A 20174-nucleotide genomic window follows, 5' to 3' on the forward strand; every position below is an offset into this window, starting at 1 on the left:
AAGATGCAAAAACATATAGTTTAGCCCAGGTGATTTGGGCATCAGCCCAACACAAACTAAATACTCTGTGGCCCCAACGAGAATTAAATGCTTTGTCTCATTTGTCAGCAGCACAGCTATTGGGTTGAGCAGGGGGCAAAGAAAAATGGATGTAAAGGCTGGAATTTATGAGCTAGGAGAGAAGCTGAGATAAGGAAAGAGCGCATCAGGTCAAAGCGAGAAGGATGCCTCCAACCCACTGCATAGAAAGGACCACCATCTGCAATTGCAAGGCTAGTAGCAGTGGCTTTTCATGAAGCCATCAAGCTGAAAGCTGTGAAAAGGGAGAAAAAAGAGGCAATGTGGCAGCTGGGTTCAGGGAAAGAGCAGGAAGTGGGGACGGTGATGGGCTAGCCATGCAGCACGGGGAGAAAAGTGTTGGGAGAAGCTCTGCAGGAAGGAATGAAGAAATACGGGGCAGCACATGCCAAATTGGAGGAAGGAGAGGATAGGATTACTAGCTGCAGGCCCTGCCTGACTTGCTCAAGTTGGGGCACGGGGGAGACCAGGTCTGTCTGATTCCTTGTTGCCAAGCAGGAATGCGCTCGTTAAGATGTGGTGTAGTGGAAGAGATTTAGTCTGGGTCAAGAACCTGCCAGTGGGTAGAAGACAGGCTGTGCTTGAAAGGGGAATTAAAATCTAGCAGCAAGTTTCTGGTGGAGTTCGTCAAGAAGCTGCCGAGGACGCTATCTTAATCTGTTTTTTCTTTAAGTGACCTGAGAAGAAAGAGCAGAAATGACGTGAAGTCGGGAGTCACTGTGGGTACCGATAAGGGCTGGAGTATGACGTAGGAGGAGCTGAGTGCCCTTACAGCTGAGATTGAGAAAAATGGGATGTAATTTAGCAAGAAAAATGCACCGCCGTGTACTTGGACACTAACAACAAGAATTTCTGCTATAAGCTGGCAGCTTATCCACAAAGCAACAGAGATGGATCACTCAGGCATGAGATGGCTCGGAGCCACGAGCATCTCACGGCTACGAAAAGGCAAATACAAATGGAAGCAGCATCAGCTAGAATATTTCTAGAAAGGCCTGGAGGCAGCAGGGCCAGGGGCTGAGAAGCCATGGAGGCCTTGCCCAGGCTTGGGACCATGCCTGGCTGCTGGGGCCTCCTCTTGTGGCAACCCTGTCTCGTGCCCCGGGGGATCCCAGCATCTCCCCAGGGCTGGGGGCTGTTGTGTCTGCCCCCCATAGCCCCTCTTTCCTCCAATGTGCCCACTAAGCAAGGAGAAGAGTTATTTAAGCTTGAGGACAATGATCGCCATTGAGCAGATGCCTCTGAACCATCCCCTGGCTATGTTAGAGGAGAAATGACAAAATTAATGACTGCTATAGGAATGAAACGCCACAAAGGCTTTCCTGCAGGAGTCCTAGGGGCAAAGTGTTGCCTAGTTTTAGGCTGGAGCTTTGTGAGGCCATGGAAGGGATTGCATACTATTGACTCTGTGTGACAGAAGATGCAACAGAACAGCCCAGGAGATCCTGTCCGGTCCTATGATTTCAAAAGCGTTATCTGTAACTAGAGATTATTTTTTGCAAATTGCAAAAAATGCCACGCAGGAGATCACCTTTTGCCTGGGGGCTGCATTTTACTCCCTCCTCTTTGGTATTTTCTGGAGTTAATATCAGATAGAGCCTGTGACGCAACAGCATGCCTTGGGTTCATGGATGCCTTGGGTCTTAATGCTGTGGGACGCCAAGGACCCTACTGAGAGCGACTTTGCAGCCACACCAAGGGCTGCACTTATTTTTATCTGCAGAAGTGCAGAAATCTGGCCCCAATGCACCCTCAGAGAGCAGGCTGGCAAAGCCACCAGCCCCAAGTGGCATTGGGGAACTCATTGGACCAGACCTCCAGCTCGCCCAAGCCTGTCTTCTCCAGCGTAGCAAGACTGGTAAAATTCCTCCGTGATGCTTTCCCTCTCCTACCACACCTCTTGCCCCAAGGGGTGCTTGCTGACATGCCAGCCCACCACTGTAGGATGTTCCCAGCCCATTTTGTCTCCTTGGCTCCCTGCAGGCAAAGGGCAGCTGGAGTACAGAGTGAAGAAGGAGGAGAGCTTCTCTGATCCTCTGTGGAGCACTAAACCTGATGTGCAGGTAATGAAAGATCAGGGGCTGAACAGTCAAGCACACACATCACTCTATCCTGTGGCAGCTGGAAAGAAACCACAACCTTCAGTGAAAAGATGCAGACTAATTCCACTATTTCTGACCCTTTTAGAGGAATTTGTTTTTCTCCCTTGTGAGTGCAAGGATCGATTTAAAATAGAGCATCCAATTCACTCTGGCCTCTAGATTGCTTTTAAAGCACCAGTCCTGTGAGAATGCCCCCCTCACGTTCACCTCCTGCCCTTCCCCATGCAAGGCAGCATCCTCCTCTCATCGCTCCCCGATGCTGTCTTGCTTCCTCCTCCTCTCACCCTGCTGCAGAACCCCTGACACCACCCCAGCGGGTGGCTGGGTCCCCAAAAAGTGGTGGCATTGGTGACAGCACCATCAGGGGTGTGGGGCTGTGGGCTTTGACACCCTGTGGGTGCTGGCACGGGTATGCTGCTGGTTCCTCTCCGCACGCTCAGTCTCTACACCTCCCAGAAGTGAGCTGATGAATCACGCTGAAGAAATCCAATTTGTTTGTCTGGCCAAGGGGAGAGCTAGGAGATGACTTGGTGAGGGCTGACAGCACCTCTGGGGGAGAGCTGCTCCGGCCAGGAGAGGTGGATCAAGGCACTGAGGCAGACAGGTTTGGTCCAGGAACGAGATGTGCACTCATGCTGCAAGGGCAATTAACCACTGCAGCAGCTTGCCCAGGGACACAGAATTACTGCTCACAGCTCTTAAATCACGACTGACTGCCTTGCTCCAAGATTTATTGGATCTCCAAAGGAAGTGCTGGGCTGGATGCACAAATCACGGTCTGTGTTATATCAGGGGTCATACCAGCTAGCATAACGGCTCCTCCTGACCTCAGAATTTATGGCTGATGTCAGGGGGACAAATAACTCCTCCAGCAGGCACTGCTTTTCAGAGGGAGTGCTCCCAGGGCACAGCTGTCTTCAGGGAGAGGACAGCCCCGCAGTGATGCTCTGCCAGGTGAGCAGCGTGCAGGCATGTCCTGCCTAGGGTCATCCTACCCAACCAAAACAGAGCATGAGTTGTTGGAAGGAAAGGGACGAGAGATGTTTTGCTTATCTTTTAAACAAATCTGGTTTTGAAAACAAGGTTTAAAAAAAAATGAATAAAATCCTTTTTTTTTTTTTTTTTTCTGACCATCCTGTTTTAATACCTTTGTGGTACAAGGCTCTGCAGCATCTCAGCAAACATTGCCTGTTTTGGGACAGCACGGCAAGGTCATGGGGAAAGGTGTGCTCCTCCCGTAGTGCCTGTCCCTCCGTAATGCTCTCCTGGTACAAATTTCCATTCCCAAAGTGAGCTGCTTGCTCCTTTTGTGTGGGGACTTCCAATTTTCTCCCCATGCAATGATGATTGCGGCAAAGGCTGTAAGGGGGAGAGGGAAGTCTTTGCGAAATGATAACCCCGGGGTAAATCTTCAACAGAATATGCACAGCTTCAGCTGGGCGACTGTCATTTACATTAATGGGAGCCATGCAGCTAAATAACCTCACTGGAAACACCCTGGTCCCCAGCTGCCTGGTATAAATAATAAAATAATGTAAAAAAAAAAAAAAAAAAAAAAACAGAGGGGAAGGAATAAAAAGGTTCTGTTCTCCCACCACAGGGGTCCAAGCGACCTGTGGCAGAAGCAGAAATGTCACTTGTCCCTCACCCGTCGCTGTGTGGGGCAGCAGGGAATAAGCATTCGTGATGTTGGGGGAAGGCTGGCAGCTCTCTGGGCATATGTTACTGTAAATTTGAAATCAGAGCCTCTGAGGGGATGCAAAATGACAAACCCAGCCGCCGGTGGGGGTGCTGGCTGCCAGCAGAGTGAAGTGTCGATTATTTCCCATTTGCAAAAGGACGCGGCTTTCTGCAGCCAGACTGACGCGCGTGTCCCCATCCCTGCCACACGCGGGCTGGCATAAAAGCAGGGCACTGGGAAATGCTGTTTGCAAACCTCCTTCATCAGGGACTGAGACCAGAGGTGTCTTTTTTATTCCTTTTCCATGGGATGCAGCTCAGCAGCATCAAACAGCTCGGGAGAAGAAGGTGGTTTATAAACTGAGCTCTTGGAGCGCGTGCGTGTAAATAAACCAGATGGTGAGGGTGTTTACATTAGCACTCATGCTGGAAGTGCTTAGATTATCTTCCTTTTCAGCTAAATTAGGGACCAATTGGGGCCGGGAGTATCGCTTTAACAACCACTGTTCTTCCTGCTGCTGGAGAACGGGGGCTGTTGCCTCCCGTGGAAAGCTTTATTCATCAGAAGTTTCTCCTGGTCCAAATGAAATCTTCTATATTTGGGGTCCTGGCAAGTCAGGGCACTTCAGGAGTGCTGGTGGCTGCTTAATCAGAGGGCCCTGGTGAGGCTCAGTCATCCTAAACCAGTCATCAAGGCCATGAGTCATGTCACAGGTGGGCTCCAGTGATTCAAGGATGAGACGCTCCGTCCTGATGCATTCCATGATATTATTACCCAGAAGAAATCTCATTCAAAAGAAGTGCTTCTAAGCTGTGTATCCCACCTCCTCCACTCGAGATAGCAGCCTCCTCTCAGACAGCCGCCTGCTGAGCTGCTTGGAGGAGTGAGAGATGCTTTTTTTTTTTTTTTTTTCCTACTTGACCTCCACTTGCTTGCCATCTACCCAGGCTTGCGTCCAAAGGCTTTACCCTGCTGGCTGGGACAACATCACCCTCTGGGGAAAAAGGACTCGGACACAACCAGAGTGCTGCTTCTTTGATGGCAAGCCAAAGGGCAGGCACGAAGCCCATCCACAACCAGCTTTTGAAACAAGGACAGCCACATGTGAGTGATGCTCAGCTGTTGGTACGGGTGGGTCGGCATCACCTGCTGCAAGCAGCTGTTTGAGAACTGTGTGCGTGCCATCGTTGTGCCCTGTACACAGTGGCTGAGGGTCAGGAGGAGTTTTGTGGCAAAACCTTTCCCCACTGGTGAATATTCAAGCAAAAGGGTCTCAGGGGCACCCGGCTCACTGCAGCCACTTCCAGTTTCTGAGAGCTGCTTCTCAGGAGAGTAACGTGTAGATGTGCATTTTCTGCATGTCTCGGTGTAGCAAAAATGCCCAGCTGTTCATTTTGTGGTCACAGAGGGCTGCTGTTCCTCCCTCCTTATTTATGAGACCGAGAACAAAGGAAACGTTTCCGCCTGCAATCTATTATCTGAAATATTGGTGATAACTCCTGCGTCAGCATTTCTGGTGAAAGGTAAGGAGTACCACACCCCGGCAATATGAGCTGAGATCTTGAAAATAAAGGATTCTTGGTCTTGAGTCACACTCCTTTGTTACAAATAGGCATGAAAATAACTCTATTTTATGCTGCATGTGTCCATACTGGGACGTGTGCTTATGCATATGCAAAAGGACGAGGCTCGCAAGACAAACAGCGGGGATGAACGGCTCTCCTGGGTATAATCTAGGTCTGCACCAAGATCTGGGGGAACTTTATCACCGATTTCAACACAGCTTCACCCTGTGTGGCGGCAGCAGTTGTGACCTGGGAGCTTTGCACTGCTGGAAAGGGGAAAAATCTCCACGTGTGGTTGCAGCACTCACCTCGAGCCTTGGGAGGCCCAGAGATGTCAGAGGCTGCTGCAGAGTATCATTTATTTTATAGCACTTGTGCGACAGCCGCTGTCTCCCAGCGAGCCACGCACATTTGGAGCCCGGGATGACTAAGCCAGCTGGCTTTGCAGGCGGTAGGATCTGAAAAATTGTTCCATTAAAAAAAAAAAAAAAAAAAAAAAAAAAAAGGAAGAAGAACTAAGATGGTAAAAGTTCCCTGCAGATAGGTTTCAGCACGTCGTGTGTGGGCTCCAGAGAAGCACGGGGAGCTGCTCCCTCAAGCAAGCAGCAAGGGGCACTGATGCTCATCATGAGCAGGGCAAAGAGGAACTGTGCAATGTCTCATGAGAGCCAGCTGACCTGGAGGAGCAGATGGGGGGCACCAGCATCCTCACAGTGCCCTGAGACACAGCATTGCTGTAGCTTGGCAGAGATGTACCCCATAGCCCGGTGTTTAGGACCTTGTTTGCAGCATGGCTGGAAGGACAAAATGCTACAACGAGGAAATCTGATCAGCGTGTGACATCTTCCCACCCAACCAGCTTTAGCCTTTCTCTCTGTAGCAGTGCCCTGCCCCTGCAGGGCTGATGTTGGGTGCCCCACCAGGATGAATACCAGGTCCCAAAGGAGAGCAGGGACCAAAGTGCTTCTGCCCCAGCTCTCCCACACACTGTCAGGGCGGTTGTATACCATGCCTTGAACTGCCTGGAGTTTATTTGTAGAGACTGTTGGGCAGTGGAGGTCTCAAGCAACGAAAGTTTTCTCTAAGAACAGGTATGTTGAGACCAACCTGGAGCACAGTGACTCAGGGGCTGAGGCTGTTCCCAAAAGAACATCTGAACATCAGTACAATCAGAATATGGAGTTTAATGGATCGGTTGCAGCTGAGGCTTCTCAGGGGCTGAGGCTTCTCATACCTGTTGCTTACATGCCCCTGACTTGGCATCCTACATGGGTTGCACCCACTTACCAGTGATACTGCTAGCCTTGCCCATTCCCAGCTATATGTCCAAGTCCATAGCAGGCACAGGAATGTTTTGGCCTGAGAAGATAAGGCATTTTAACAGGATGCCTAGCACCTCCCATCTAAGATTTCAGTGTCATACCACTCCGTGTGGCAGATGAGCACCCTAGGCATGGTGCTAGCACGAGAGCGGCAACCCTTCTCCAGTCCCTCCCACTCCTAGCACAGTGGCCCTGTCCCAGGGGTGGCTGTGATTCATCTTATTCATTATCAGTCTTTTTCTAGCACAATCTCCTTATTTTTTAGATGAAAATGTCAGTTTTATATAACAATCCATGGAAGCAGCAGGCTCAGTAGAGTGCAAGGTGGCTCCTCTGCCTCCTCACTCCCCTCTTGCCCCCTCGCCAAGCACACGTGGTAGCACCAAATGAGCACAGAGGGACACCCAGACACCTAGTGGGTTGGGTGAGACATCAAAGGCGAAAGGTTTGGGTATTGACTGAGAAACACACAGGCAATCTCGCAACATTTGGCTTTCCCATGCTTTGTATTGACTTTCGTTTTCTACTTATGAGAACAGGTAAGAAATCACTGTCCGTGTTTTCACAGAGACAGCCCTCTTGTCAATAGACCCCAGTTCTTCTGGTCTCCTCCTTCCCTCCTTTTTCCGCAGATTAGCTTCTCAGTGAAATGGAAAATTGTCTTCAGATGATGTTGGCAGAGGCAAGGCTGACAGGAAGACAAATCAGGCAGTGGGCATGAACCATAAATATTGTTAAATACTTATTTCAGTTTGTGTTGCTTGACTTCTGGGAAATTATATATAGGCTTTAAAAGCATAGCTGCCAGTGAATGTATGTGTTAATGATGGCATGACTATGACTGTGCTTGCCTCTCTATACCAAAATAATATGTAGACACCCCCAGGGAATATACAGGGAGGTACCAGAGCGATGGGTAATGGGCCTTGCACCCAAAGTCAAAAAAATACTCGTGTCACACTAAAAAAATTAGCATAGCTTTAAGTCTTTCTGAGGTTGTAGGCCCCATGGAGGGGTGCACACCTTCGGAAAGGTCACACAAGCAGACAGGTGTGAATAAACTTGCTGTTCTTTGTCCTGTTTCCCATGCTTGCATGGACATCCAGGAGGCCAGGACATCCAGCAGAAAAATGCCAAGTTAGCAAGTTGAGGCTGAAGACAGACTCTGGCCTTGGTCCTTGGAAGAACTGAAACCCACCAGGCGAGGGTGTACAGAATGCTCTTCGTCAAGGACTGGCATCGTATGACTGGAGAATAGCTGGCATAGTAAAGACAAGGACAAGAACAGGGAAAACACAGTGCATTGAATCGATCTCACGCTCACCCATGAGCTCAGAAAAATTGTTTCAGTACAGAGTAATTACAAGTGGGGTTGTAAGGAAGATACATGGGTCAGGTGGAAGTCTTCCACAAGACCAAGTAAACCTCAATTTTTGACATCGTTAACTGATCTTAATATGTTTTGAGGCCTATCCTAAAATGACATTTCCATTACTGAAAGGCAATAGAGTCAATATTGTTCCACCAGTGACTTGTGAGAGTGCAAGAGGACTATGCAGGGCACACTGATGATCTTCCAGTGAAGCAATTTGGTACCGGGACAGACACACAACAGGAGGAGACTGAAAGACCTGAGAGCATGACTTTTTCTACCTCTTCACACTGAATGCAAGGAAAGGCAAGAACTTCTCCCTGTCTGCCACAGAAGGGACCTAAATTCAGTGACCCAGGAGTTCTTCTCACCTCTGTGCTTTCTGTGTGCCTCTGACATGCAAAATCATGACGGCCCTCAGAGGCTGGAAAAATACTGCTCTTAATCCATTAGTAAATTCTGTTCAGTGCCCACAATGCAGGGTCTTAACTGGTCTGCACTTCTGAGATTTTCAGAAGGATGCTGTGCTCTGGGCTCAGTCAATAAAAGCCCGTGAAGCCTCTAAGAGCCAAAGGTCATTTATTTGTGCAGAACCATATCATTGCGGGATTGGGTAACAGGTAAGAGCTTACTTGAGCCAGAGGTATTTTTACAAACTGAAACAAACCTGCCCAGTGGTCACATTTTGTCTACGAACTGGGTTTGCTCTCTTTGTATGAGATAATGAGACTCTCGGAAGTGCCATAAAGGTGTAGAGGGGAGAGAGGAACCAAGAAAATTATATTGCTTTTTAAAGCTACGCTATGAGTGGGAAAGATGGATATCAGGCACCTCCTTGCTTACAATGCCCGCCTTTGAAACAAGAGTGCAATGGAAATCTAGAGGTCAGTAACACTAAGTCAAGAACAGCCTCTTAGGAAAGCTGCTCAAACTCAAATCTATTGCTGTCATAAGCCAAGCAATGTAACAAATCCTATTTTGCTAGGGAGATCCTATATTAGAGAACTTTATTTTCCTAGGAAAGCCATATTGGAAATAAGAACCAGACGAATAAACAATGTTTTCATGACCCAGTAAGTGTACGTTTTGCTGTACCAAACAAAGACCAAACAAAACTCACCTTTACTTAAAGATAGTGCCTTTTTTTTTGTCTTGGTAGTGGCCTTTACAAATATGCCCTTCTCTACTAACAGACTAATCCATCTGTTCCCTTTGTTTCATTCGGCAAAGATAATAAGTATTCTTGATCCCTATATTTGAAGAGCCCTTAGGAAAACATGACTTGAAGGAGAAATAAAAAGCTGTAGCAAAGGACTCCATTCCTAGGTAATTTCTTCTAAATCCTGCTCTCAGTTTATTACCCTGACAAAGAGTCTCTCAGTTGCAGAGCAGAGCCCTACCTCCCGCAGGGGATATACTGAGGATTATCTACCCTGAAATGAAAGTCTGTTGACCTAGGGAAAACATTTCACTAAATAACAGCAGTTGTGAATTGAAGGGACCTGTGGGGTATTAGACACGGTTTAAAAGCAATTTAAATGGGGTAAGGAAAATATGTGGAAATAGTTTCAGGCAGGAAAGCTAGATAAAGTATGTAAATGAATACATTTGTGGGACGGGCAGAAGTTCTGCGAAAGAAAAATGCACTTTCTTTTCTGGAAAGGTGCCAGTGCCCTCTGAAATGGCAGCTGCAGAGGTACTCCAGCCTGAGCAGAGTCCCCAGGACACTGAAGGGCGCTGCCACACAGCAGGAGATGACCCAGCCCCACCACATCTCCTGCACCCTGGTGGGACTCACCCCTCACACCAGGGGCTCTGCATTTCAGATTCTCCCCTCGCCACCTACCCTGGGTCAGCCCTGCCTTCATCAGGGCCTTCCATGTTTTTGAGGAAATTATGAAGCTACCAAAGCTTGAGCTGTACCAAACTAAAATTGGGGGAACGGAAAATTACGAAAACTACTAGTCCTGAGCCTGTCCTCCCATCCCACCATCCTCTGGAAATTAAGACCCACTGCCAACCTCAGCAAGCGACTTGAGCATCCAAGCACACAAAGCATGCAGGTGCTGGCATCCTGCGTGGCCTCCAGACCACAGGAATGAAAGCACTTTTGCTGTTCTGAGAAGAGCTGTGGAAATCCAGTATGCTGGTTAATTGTAAAGTATGATTAATTGTGTGTTAATTGTAAATTGTAATTCAGAGTAAAGACGTTTCTTAAGGGTGTCATTGAAGGGATAAAAGTGTCAGTGGATCTACCAGATACAGTCTCCATACTCTTAAAGTCATTAAAAAAATAAAATAAAAAATCCTGTATAGAACAAAAGGTGATGTGGTAATGTGAAACACCTTATTGGACTGGGAAATGTATCTGATAGGGAAATTTTGCAGTTGTTGAATAACCTCCTGGGGAAATGATGGAATAGGCATGCAAAGTCATGCAAAATGAGGGTGGAGAAAAAGACCTTGAGTCTTGTTCTCAAACCCAGTGCTCACCAGGGCACAGCCGTAACTGGCAATTTAAGTTACATCAGTGGCAAAGGCTTTCAGAAGTGACTCATGGCATTCATGTTTCTCAGATTTGGGGGCATTTCCTTCAGAGAATCCTCTATATTGAAACCTTGTTTAATTTTCCCAAACAATGCTGAGTAGCACCCATGAGAAACAAACCCTTTATGTGTGTTAGATGTTGGATACCAAAGGTTCAACACTAATTACCAGGCCTTGACCAGAGCTTTCATTAAATATATAAGTCTACATGGAAAAGGGAAAGGGGAAAGGGAAAGAAGAAAGGGAAAAGGGGAAAGGGGAAAGGGAAGGGCTACAGTGATGGTTACAACATCTCCCTGGCATGTTCAGTCCAAGGATATATTATTGCTCCCTCAGTTGTATGCACAACAGTTTGCATGCCCACCAAATGCCCTGGGTTAAGAGGAATGCGTATAAATATCTCTTGAAAAATTGTGCATTTTTGGCAAGGAGGGTTTAGGTGATGCAGTGTGAGCCTGCCCAATGAGCCTGTGTTGCAGCCAAGCCCTGGGTTTTTGAGTGGTGGGGCAGGAAGGGTGGGAAGGCACAGACCCTGAGCCCTGGGTGCTCCTCCAGCCCTGCCTTCTCCTGGCTGCTCCTTGCTGTCGCTGCTGCACATCCGTCCACCCAGGATGATTCGCATGACTCAGCCAGAGATGAGCAGGAAAATGAATTTCATCATTTTGATCCAGTTAAAAATATTCTGTCTGGTGCTTTCTCTCTGTCTCCATCCTACCCCATACCTTCTTTTTTTTTTTTTTTTTTTTTTTTTTTTTTTTTTTTTTTTTTTTCTTGAAGAGAAATATTAGCATGTATTTAGGAAGGTGAATTGTCCCCTGAGCTAAATTAACACCTGAACAAATGTGCTAATTGCACTTTGCAAGCAGAAACAATTGAAAATAAGCTTTTAGGGCCCTGGCAAGCAGGCATGAAAATTGAGGCCATCCCAAAGAAAGTAGCGTTTTTTAAGACAGCTGTCTACAATATTTTTCAGTGATAAAAGTCAGATCTTTTCATACCGAAAACACGGAACAGATGGATAGTCTTTTCTAAATAAGTGTGTCAGGCAGCTCTTTTGGCCCGTGCTCTCCATTTCCAGATATGACAAAATACTACTTGAAAAGAGAATGCGATCCATATGTTTGTCTCCAGGACTTGCACATGGATTTCTTACAGCCCGTGTAATCTCAGGGAGCACTTCTCTGAGGAACAACTCTTGCTGCTTCTTAAATCAGGAGCGGAATTAGTATGGAGGGTTTTTATGCCTAAACAGACAGTGATTTAGACCAAAAGTGGCCATGATAATTATCATTTGGATGGTAGAGTTGGCTTGCTGGCTCTAGAGGCCCTGGGCTGGGACTGCCACTGCTATCCAAAGATATTGGATGAAACCATTAGGATGCTACAATGCTGAGTTTCTAGCAGAACTAAATGTCTGTCTGCATTTAGAGAAAGAAATCAGATGGTTTTAAGCTGACTAGCTGTGGCTTTCTGAGAAGAAGGTTATCAAAGCGGATTTTAGCTTTCAAAGTAGAGGCTCCTTTGAAGATGCAGCACATGGGGAGAAGATGGCACCATGCGTTTGGGGGGCACGTAACACCACTGGGGACAGTAGAGACCTCTGGCAGATGGGGGAGCTGAAGGTTGCTTGTCCCCAAAAGCCAGTGGGGCCAGGAGTGATAGTCATCTGGGAAAGAGGGCCTCCGTTCCCACCACAAAGAGCCAGTGCCTGCTTTTTATGAAAGCAGGCAGCTACCATGGTCTTGTTCTCCAGCCGGGAAGCAAGCAGCCTCTTTGCTGACACCAGGCACCATGCAGACGAGCTGCAGACACTCTTTGTGCCATCCCTAAGCAGTCTGTCTACATGATGGGATTGATGCTCAGGCATTTTTTTAGTCACCCTTTCTCCTAATTTGCTTGCTTCAGTAATTAGCCAAATTATGTTAGTACTTCTCCCCCTCCAAATAATCTTCACCTTTGTGCAGGAAGCATGCTAATTTGCCAGAAAGCTACACGGCATTTGCATGTTTTTCCATCTAATTTGGCAGCAGCGATGCTTAAAGCAGGTGCGATGCTAATAAGGCAACTCGAGCAATCAGCCCAGGTAGAGATTTGCGGATTGCACAAGAATTTGTTTGGAGAGACTTTCCATCTCCATGCTCAGCGCTAATTTTAGTTGGGAGAGGGGGCAGGGAGGGAAGCTGAGCAGATAAGCCTGGCTGGTAGGATGGCCACGGTGCTGGGATTTGCTGTGAGCCTTTGAACAGAGGTGTGCCTGTGGGGTACCAGAGGCTTAGCTCTGCTACACAGTGGCTGATGCTGCAGTAGCACCCCCCAGGTGTTAGGGTTTGGGGTTTTGCAGGGGAGGGACCTGTCTCAGGACATCGGCATGAATTTTGGAAACAGTGCTGCTGGGTGGATCTGAACACAAGATCTGAGACCCTACCTCACCCTGCAGTGGTTACTAGCACCGAACATCAGACATTAGCAGAGAAAAAATGGGAAATCTGTTACTGTCAGACACCCATCAGGGCAACACAGCTGCCATCAAACCCTTTTTGTGCTGGACCAGCCAGGTGGGGAGAAGCAAGGGGTGGCTCCTCGATGAGAAGCCCTCGGGCAATGCTCAGCCACCACCCTCCTGCAGGTGCTCCGACTGCTCCCAGCTCTGCCCCGAGGTTAAATCAGACTTGACTTAAATTTCCTTCCACTGCAAGCGTTTCCTTCAGTTAATCGCTTCTCAACAATAGATAATCAAAACACTTGCCTGTATTTTATTTTTAAATAAACCAGGTGAGGGTCAAAAGCAGATAGAAAACAGACTGATTAATGACAGGGGTTGCTGTTTTGGTTTCTTAACTCTCTGCAGATGGAAAAGCAATTAATTTTAGGTCTGATTACGTTGTTTTGATTTATTCTTCACGGGAATCCTTATAAAGACTTCCAGTGAGTTTTGCCCCCCCCCCTTAACAGTGTGGATGTAAAGGAGGCCACAGCGCAGCTTTCTGCGGGGGGGGGGGGCAGCATGCTTCCCTGGGGAGGATGAGAGAGGATGAGATGTGTCAGCTAGCTGAAGTAAAGCAGGAACCCTTATTAGTTTCCAATACCTTCTTTAAACAAGCAAGAGGATCCTGCGTAGGGACACCTTTAAAAGCACTCTCTCTCCCTCAAGGAAGCCAAATCCCCAAGACTTTGCACTCTTGCCTCCAGCCAGGCAAAGCCTCTTCCCACATTTCCTTGGAAGGTTTGCCTTAGCAGGGGTAGGCAGAAGCTGTGGAAGAGCCCTGGGAATGGGGCACTGGCCCTGCTTCAGGAGCATGCAGGTGCCCTTGAGAGATGCCCACAGAAGAGGGTGGCCTGTCCTCAGCTTCACATGGGGAGTGGGATTGGAGTGGGAGCCACGAGCTGGGGGAGAGGGGAGAGAACATGTTGAGAGACCCAGCCCTGCAGCCCAAGGTGAGTGCAGCAGGAGGGCAGGAGGTGCTCCAGGCAGGCAGCAGCAGTTCCCCTGCAGCCTGTGGAGAGGCCCCTGGTGGAGCAGGCTGTCCCCCTGCAGCCCATGGGTCCCACATGGAGCAGATCTCCACGCTGCAGCCCATGGAGGAGCCCCCGGTGGAGCAGGTGGATGTGGCCTGGAGGAGGCTGCGGCCCATGGAGAGCCCCCGCAGGAGCAGGCCCCGGGCCGGAGCTGCAGCCCGTGGAGAGGAGCCCCTGCAGGAGCAGGAGGCATCGGCCATGTGGCCATACCCGTAGACACCAGTGGTGCCAGACGTGTGTGGTCTGGGGAAGGAGCAGCCAGTGGGGTGATCCCTGGGGACCTGCGCCCTCTCCATGATTGATGGTGGACCAAGAAGTTCTGCCTGCTCCCAGCTTTCTGTTGCTGCTCACACAAGCTGGGTGCATGGTCCCCTGCCAGGGTCAGTGCTGTTTTTCTCTTGAAAAAGAGCACGCAGTCTTGGGTAAATTGTCACAGTTTCACAGCACAGGAATTAGGGGCATTTTTTAGTGCAAGCACAATGTTATCTCATTACATGTGCTCTCAGGGCACCATAGCGTGAGGGAAGCAATGAAAACATCTCTCGCCTTAGGGCAAGGCGATTTTCTAACTGGGACAAGAAGAGTTGTCCTGGGCCAGAGCCAGGCAGAACGGATTGCTGGCCAAGGGAGAAGCTTTAGTCCTCTAAAGTCTCTCCAAAATCCCATTGGCAAAGCAGAGTTACACCACTGAGAAATAAACATCCTCATTTTAAGATGAACTGCACTGACCAAAGCTGTACAAAACACGGGCAATGGGCACTGGGATTTGGCACACCTCCCTTGCTTTTCACTTTGTCCCACTCAGAAACATTTATGGACCTTTTGCCTGGCTTGACCTAAAGCAATATTGCTTTCCAAAGAGGCTGAGAGGTTTCTTGAACCTGGCCCAGACTCACGTGACTCTGATCGCAGGCTTACTTAACCTTTATGAGCTAACCCTTTGGTGAGGCTAAAGCAACTCCAGGGTTTGTAGCTAGACCTGAAAGGAGGGGGCTCTTGCAGAGCATGGCTCAAAACCAAAATGAAAGCCTCAACGTGCCCAGTGTAGGACTCGCATCAAGACCTAAGGCTGCACTGTGCACACATGCTAAATAAAATCTTGCCAATGATAAAGCTACAATGCTGATAAATGACCTGTGCTGCGTTGAAAAATGAATATATATTATCCCTCTAGATTATAACACAGGAATATGTCTTTTCCTATCAGCAAAAAGCATCCTACTGTTTATTTTAGTTGGCAGACTTGCTGCTAGGAAGGAAATGAGAATATTATCTCTAATGAGTCTTCTCATAATGGTAATTTTCTAAAAGAGGTACCAATTCTAGGTTTGTGTCAATAGTCCCTCATCTGCAAGCCACGAAATAAACCTCCCAAGCCTATTACAGTATGCAGCCTCACTTCTCCACAGCCACTGTGATAATGTCTTGCTACAGCAGCAATTCCCATTTTATTAGTGATACAGATTCTTCCTGTGTGTGCACAAACACATCTAAACCCGGGTTGTGCCTCCAGTCTCCTCTAAACCAACCTAACTCACATTTCTTTTTCCCATTTATCTGTTGATCTTTATTCCCATTTATCTGTTCTTTGCATCAATCTGGCTGCTCATCATTTAAAATACTGCCCTGTAGGGCTGGCATCATGCCTCACTTCTTTGAAGGGTCATCATTTTAAGTGATTTGACCCATGCCTGCCAAAGCCATTTGAGGGAACTAAGGCAATGTCTCAGGAGGTCTCTCTGGCATCCATGGGAGACACAAAGCCACCATGATCCTCATCACATCTGCAAGTGGCCAAAGAGCCCACCTGCCTCCTGGATCTCAGCAGCGGTTGGGTGAATGAAACCCTAATCAAGAACGCTTTACAGGGTCAAGATCCATCTCCTTTTAAGACTGTTTCCAGGTGTGACTGAGATGTGGCAAAAGTCTTTGATCCAATACATGCATTTGCACCATGTGGCAGGTGATGTGAATAGGCAAGAATTATGTCTGCACATACCAGTTCCACTGCTTTGATTTCGAGTTTGGTAAGAATTTTACAAAACCATCTTTCTGCTTGACATTTACACAAAAAGGTTGCTTTGAACTGCATGTTTAATTGGCTCAGCTGGTCTGGATTTGATCACCTTGGGCCATATTTCTCTGTTTCTAAAATGCAAGTGAAAAAATAAAGAAATGTCTGGGGAGCATTGAGAAACTTGGAGGTCCCCATATGGAGAATACTGTTGGAAACACAGTGACATGGATAATGATGACAGAGGTGTGCAGCTGAATAGGGCAGGATTTTAATAGATCCCTAAAATAGAAACGTCAGCCATGGAGCACATACTGAGTGTATATGACACTGGCTTGTTTTTCCCAATGTGTAAAGACCCCAGCAATCTATCAAGAAGACAAAAGCATTTGAAACCTTTGCAGAATGCCTTTCAGCAGGACTTTGAAGTACTCCTGGTCAAGGACACACTGGTTAACTATACCCACAGGGAGCAATTATTCCTTGTGTGTTGACATTAACAGCAAGCCCAGGAGATATTGGGAGTTGTCCTGTGGTGGCAGGATCCAGAGCTCACTCCAAGAGCACAAACACTTCCCATCCTTAGCTGGATAAAACTCTTCATGGACAAGAGTCATGTGTTCAGCTCCTTTGGCCTTGGCTTCCAACCTGCTGTTTGCTTCCTTGAAGGTTACTTTGGTCAGTACAGTGCAATCTGCTACAGTTCCCCCTCTTCTCCAACTTGGGAGCCTGGGTTTGTGCCCAGGCCATCACTCAGAAAGTCTTAAACAAGCCTCAGACCAAAGAAGGAAGGTGTCTTTCCTATGGAAATACGTGCTTTAAACTGTCTGGGAAAAGGAGGTCCAAGACGAAATTGAAAACCTGGAGTCAGGTCCTCTTTAATAATGGGAATTACAGACGAAGGGACTGGAGAGTGCTTCCACACCAGCGCCAGTGTTTTAGATCCACGTTTGCAAGCTTTGCACTGACGTAAATGAAATGCACGTCAAATGCAGCAGTGAATTTCTTCTGCTTCATCATAAGCCTATAAAATGAGCGAGCCAAAACTGAAGGTTTGGGGAGGTTCACAGATCCTTCAGTCAAACCGGGGCCAAGTCTCCAGCAAACCTGAGCCAATGTCTTTCACTTGGAAAGCACAAGGTAACCTTAGAGTGTGATTAAAGCGAGAAGCACAGAGGGCTTTATGACTCTAAATGCACTCGTTTACCCTGAGACCATTTCAAGACCAGAACAATGTGTCCAACCTCATTTCCAAGTCCAGATTTGTTTTTCTGTGGTAAGACAAAATGCTTCAAAAAAAAAAAAATAATAACAAAATATATATATATATTTATATATAAATTTCTATCTTTCTATTACAGCTTTCTCCACCACTACATGGGCTCCGCATGAGGCTGTGCTTGGGCATACCTTCCAGCTGAGCTGCAGCAGGCTGCAAAGAGGGAGAGCCCAGCTCTCACTCACTTGGCAGGAAGGGATCAAGAGATGTTTTCATCTCTGGCTTCGACCTCCAGCAGCTCTTCTGAACTTGGTTCTTCCTGAGCATCAGGTAGGTGTTTTGGATGAGCTTCAGCTGCTGAGATGTAGACATCTGCAATGCAAATATTTTTGCCTGCGTGTGGCTCCTTGGCAATGGATGTAGCCCATTCTGGCAGTGATATCTCTCTTTCTGATGGAGATGGATGAGATGGAGAGTGCCCAGTAAGTCACTATTTGTCTCCATTGTGAGCTTAGGCTGAGACATCTACTCTGCAGACCTCTGAAGTTAGGTGAGCTGAATCCTATCCCTACATCCCAGCAAAGAGCAAGCAAAGGGACTGGAAAATGCATGTTGTTCAAGCTGCCCCACAGTTCTCAGAGACTTCCAAAACACATGGACAACCCAAGAGCAGGTTTCCCAGGGTTTGTCCTCTTCAGATTCCTCCCTGCGTGTTCATCTCACTAACATCCTTCTCCTGCCAAGCTGCTGGGATGCTGGCAAGACCCTGGAGCTCACCTGCCATCACCGTGCCATTTAGCTGTTTGTGTCTTTTGATCTTGTGCCCTATCCATCCAAGTTGGCTTCAGGGGTGGTCAGGAAGTGCTTTGTGGGCCAGGGTGCAGGGGAAAGGGGAAAAAAGCATTCTGTGAACCCTGCTGGACAGAACAGGCTTCTATGTGGTGGCTCATAACAGCAGGGGACTGGATGGGGTGACCCGTGTGGGCCCGCGATGTTCCTAAGGGCAGCAGTAGGAACTGCCAGCCTCCGAAATGCAGTGGGGAGCATTGCTGCCAGGTGAGAGCAAACTGCAGGCAGGGTAAATGTACAACCAGGGTCCATCAGGAGAGCTGAAAGCCAGCCAGGGTCGGTGGCAGCCAGCGAGCTTGCGGGCGCGGGAAGGACATTGCTTGGAAGCGGTACAGAAGACCTTGATGACTCCAGACACCTCTGGTGTGTGCCTGCGCAATGGTTACCTCAGTAACAGGTGGTAAAAGTCCCAGGAATAAGCTTTGCTGCCCTCCCTCTCCCCACCAGGCCCCATTCACGGCACGCTGATGACAAATAACCCCCTCGTCACGCAGCATGGGCACACCACCGCTTGGAAAGGAGGGCTATTTTGCAAGGCTTAGCGGGATTTGTTTGTGCCTGCCAGGTCCCGCAGCCCTCCCGGCACAGCGGTGTCACTGTACCCGCACGGACCGGGGTAAAGGGATCGCTTGATTCGTGTCAGCAGCTCGGTGCTGCTGAAGGTGCACTCGTTGCTCTCTCCTCTGCTGACAAACAACGCGGCTTTTTGTCACCCCTCAGCAGGCAGCAGGGACGTGTCCCGAGAACCAGATGAGCCCAGCCACTCAGGGAGGGGAAAGGAGGGGGGGAACGACTGCTGATTGCCCCGATGGAGAGATGCTGCCTCCAAGACGTGAGGAAAAGGGAGAACCAGGCGTCTTGTATGGCCACCAACCAAGGGCAAGTACAGCCCCATGAAGACAGGCCCACCAAAAGGTCCCCAGACTGCTGTGCTGTTGGTAGGAGGGACGTGTTTCCTGGCTTCCAGTCGCAACCTGAACGCATTTGTTCAAGATTAGAAGCTTTAATAAACAGCACTGGGCGATTTTCTTGCCTCGATTCAGCTGCAGCTAACACAAGGCCAGTTGCTGCTCAGCTCCCTCCTGTTTTCCTTGGCTCCCACGCACCTCCACCCCATGTTTCTGGAGGGAAGGCTTCCCACTTTCCAGACGGCGTCCCACCACTGCTCCGCAGTGCTGTGCCTGGCAGCTCCCCTCACATAGTCTGATGAGGGACCTGGTGTCATACCTGGGGACAATCTGGGCCCTGTGAGCGCACCAGCAGCACCAGGGTTTGGCATCTTTCTTCTCCTGGCAGGGGTGGAAAGGGGACCCTCCATGGTTTGAAAGCAGCATGCATAAAAAACAGAGCCACAACAGGCTGCAGTCTGCACCCACGAGGCAGCGGTGCTCCAGGCTGGCACCTGAAGGAAACTCAAGGAAGCACTGAAGGAACAAGCTCTTCCCTTGGGGAAGGCAGGGGTTTTCCACCCAGGCACAACCTTGTCTCCTGCCTTGAGGCCTCTTCTTCACTGCTGGGGATAGTCTGGGCTTTCCCTGAGGACTGTCTGAATTCCCAGCTAGAGGGACTTTGCCCAAGAGCTTTGTCTCCCCACCAGGACTTGTCTGCAGTCCTGTCCACACCATGTCAGTAGGTGCTACCCCACCTTTTCCCCAGGGAACCCACCCACCAGGTCCCAAATACCATGAAACCCATCCTCCAGGCACAGACTTTCAGTCCTGGGGCTGCCATCTAATGGAGGGGGATGCTTGGGCTCATCACCACTCTCAGGAGAGCGGGGCACCTGCCCCCATCCCAGGAATGCCACACACGAGGGGACAGAAAATGACCCAAATGACGGTCTCCCCAGGTGTGCCTGGCTTAATGTTCATTTAATCTGGCACGTTTCATTTAATCTGACTCTGGCCAT

General features: G+C 48.6%; 1 long non-coding RNA gene across 2 annotated transcripts in view; it reads left to right on the forward strand.

Moving 5' to 3' along the window:
- Positions 1 to 20174, forward strand: part of LOC311437665 — a 28376-nt gene that overhangs the window by 6079 nt on the left and 2123 nt on the right. The window contains exons 1-2 of one of the 2 annotated variants that reach the window (XR_014693615.1): positions 1813 to 2141; positions 17559 to 17746. This is a non-coding gene — a long non-coding RNA (uncharacterized lncRNA). Of the gene's footprint in view, positions 1 to 1812; positions 2142 to 17558; positions 17747 to 20174 lie in introns of those variants that run through there. The other variant, XR_014693614.1, reaches the window with a different exon arrangement.

Source organism: Aythya ferina, assembly GCF_964211825.1.
Source record: "Aythya ferina genome assembly, chromosome: 1".
Taxonomy (NCBI): Eukaryota; Metazoa; Chordata; class Aves; order Anseriformes; family Anatidae; genus Aythya; species Aythya ferina.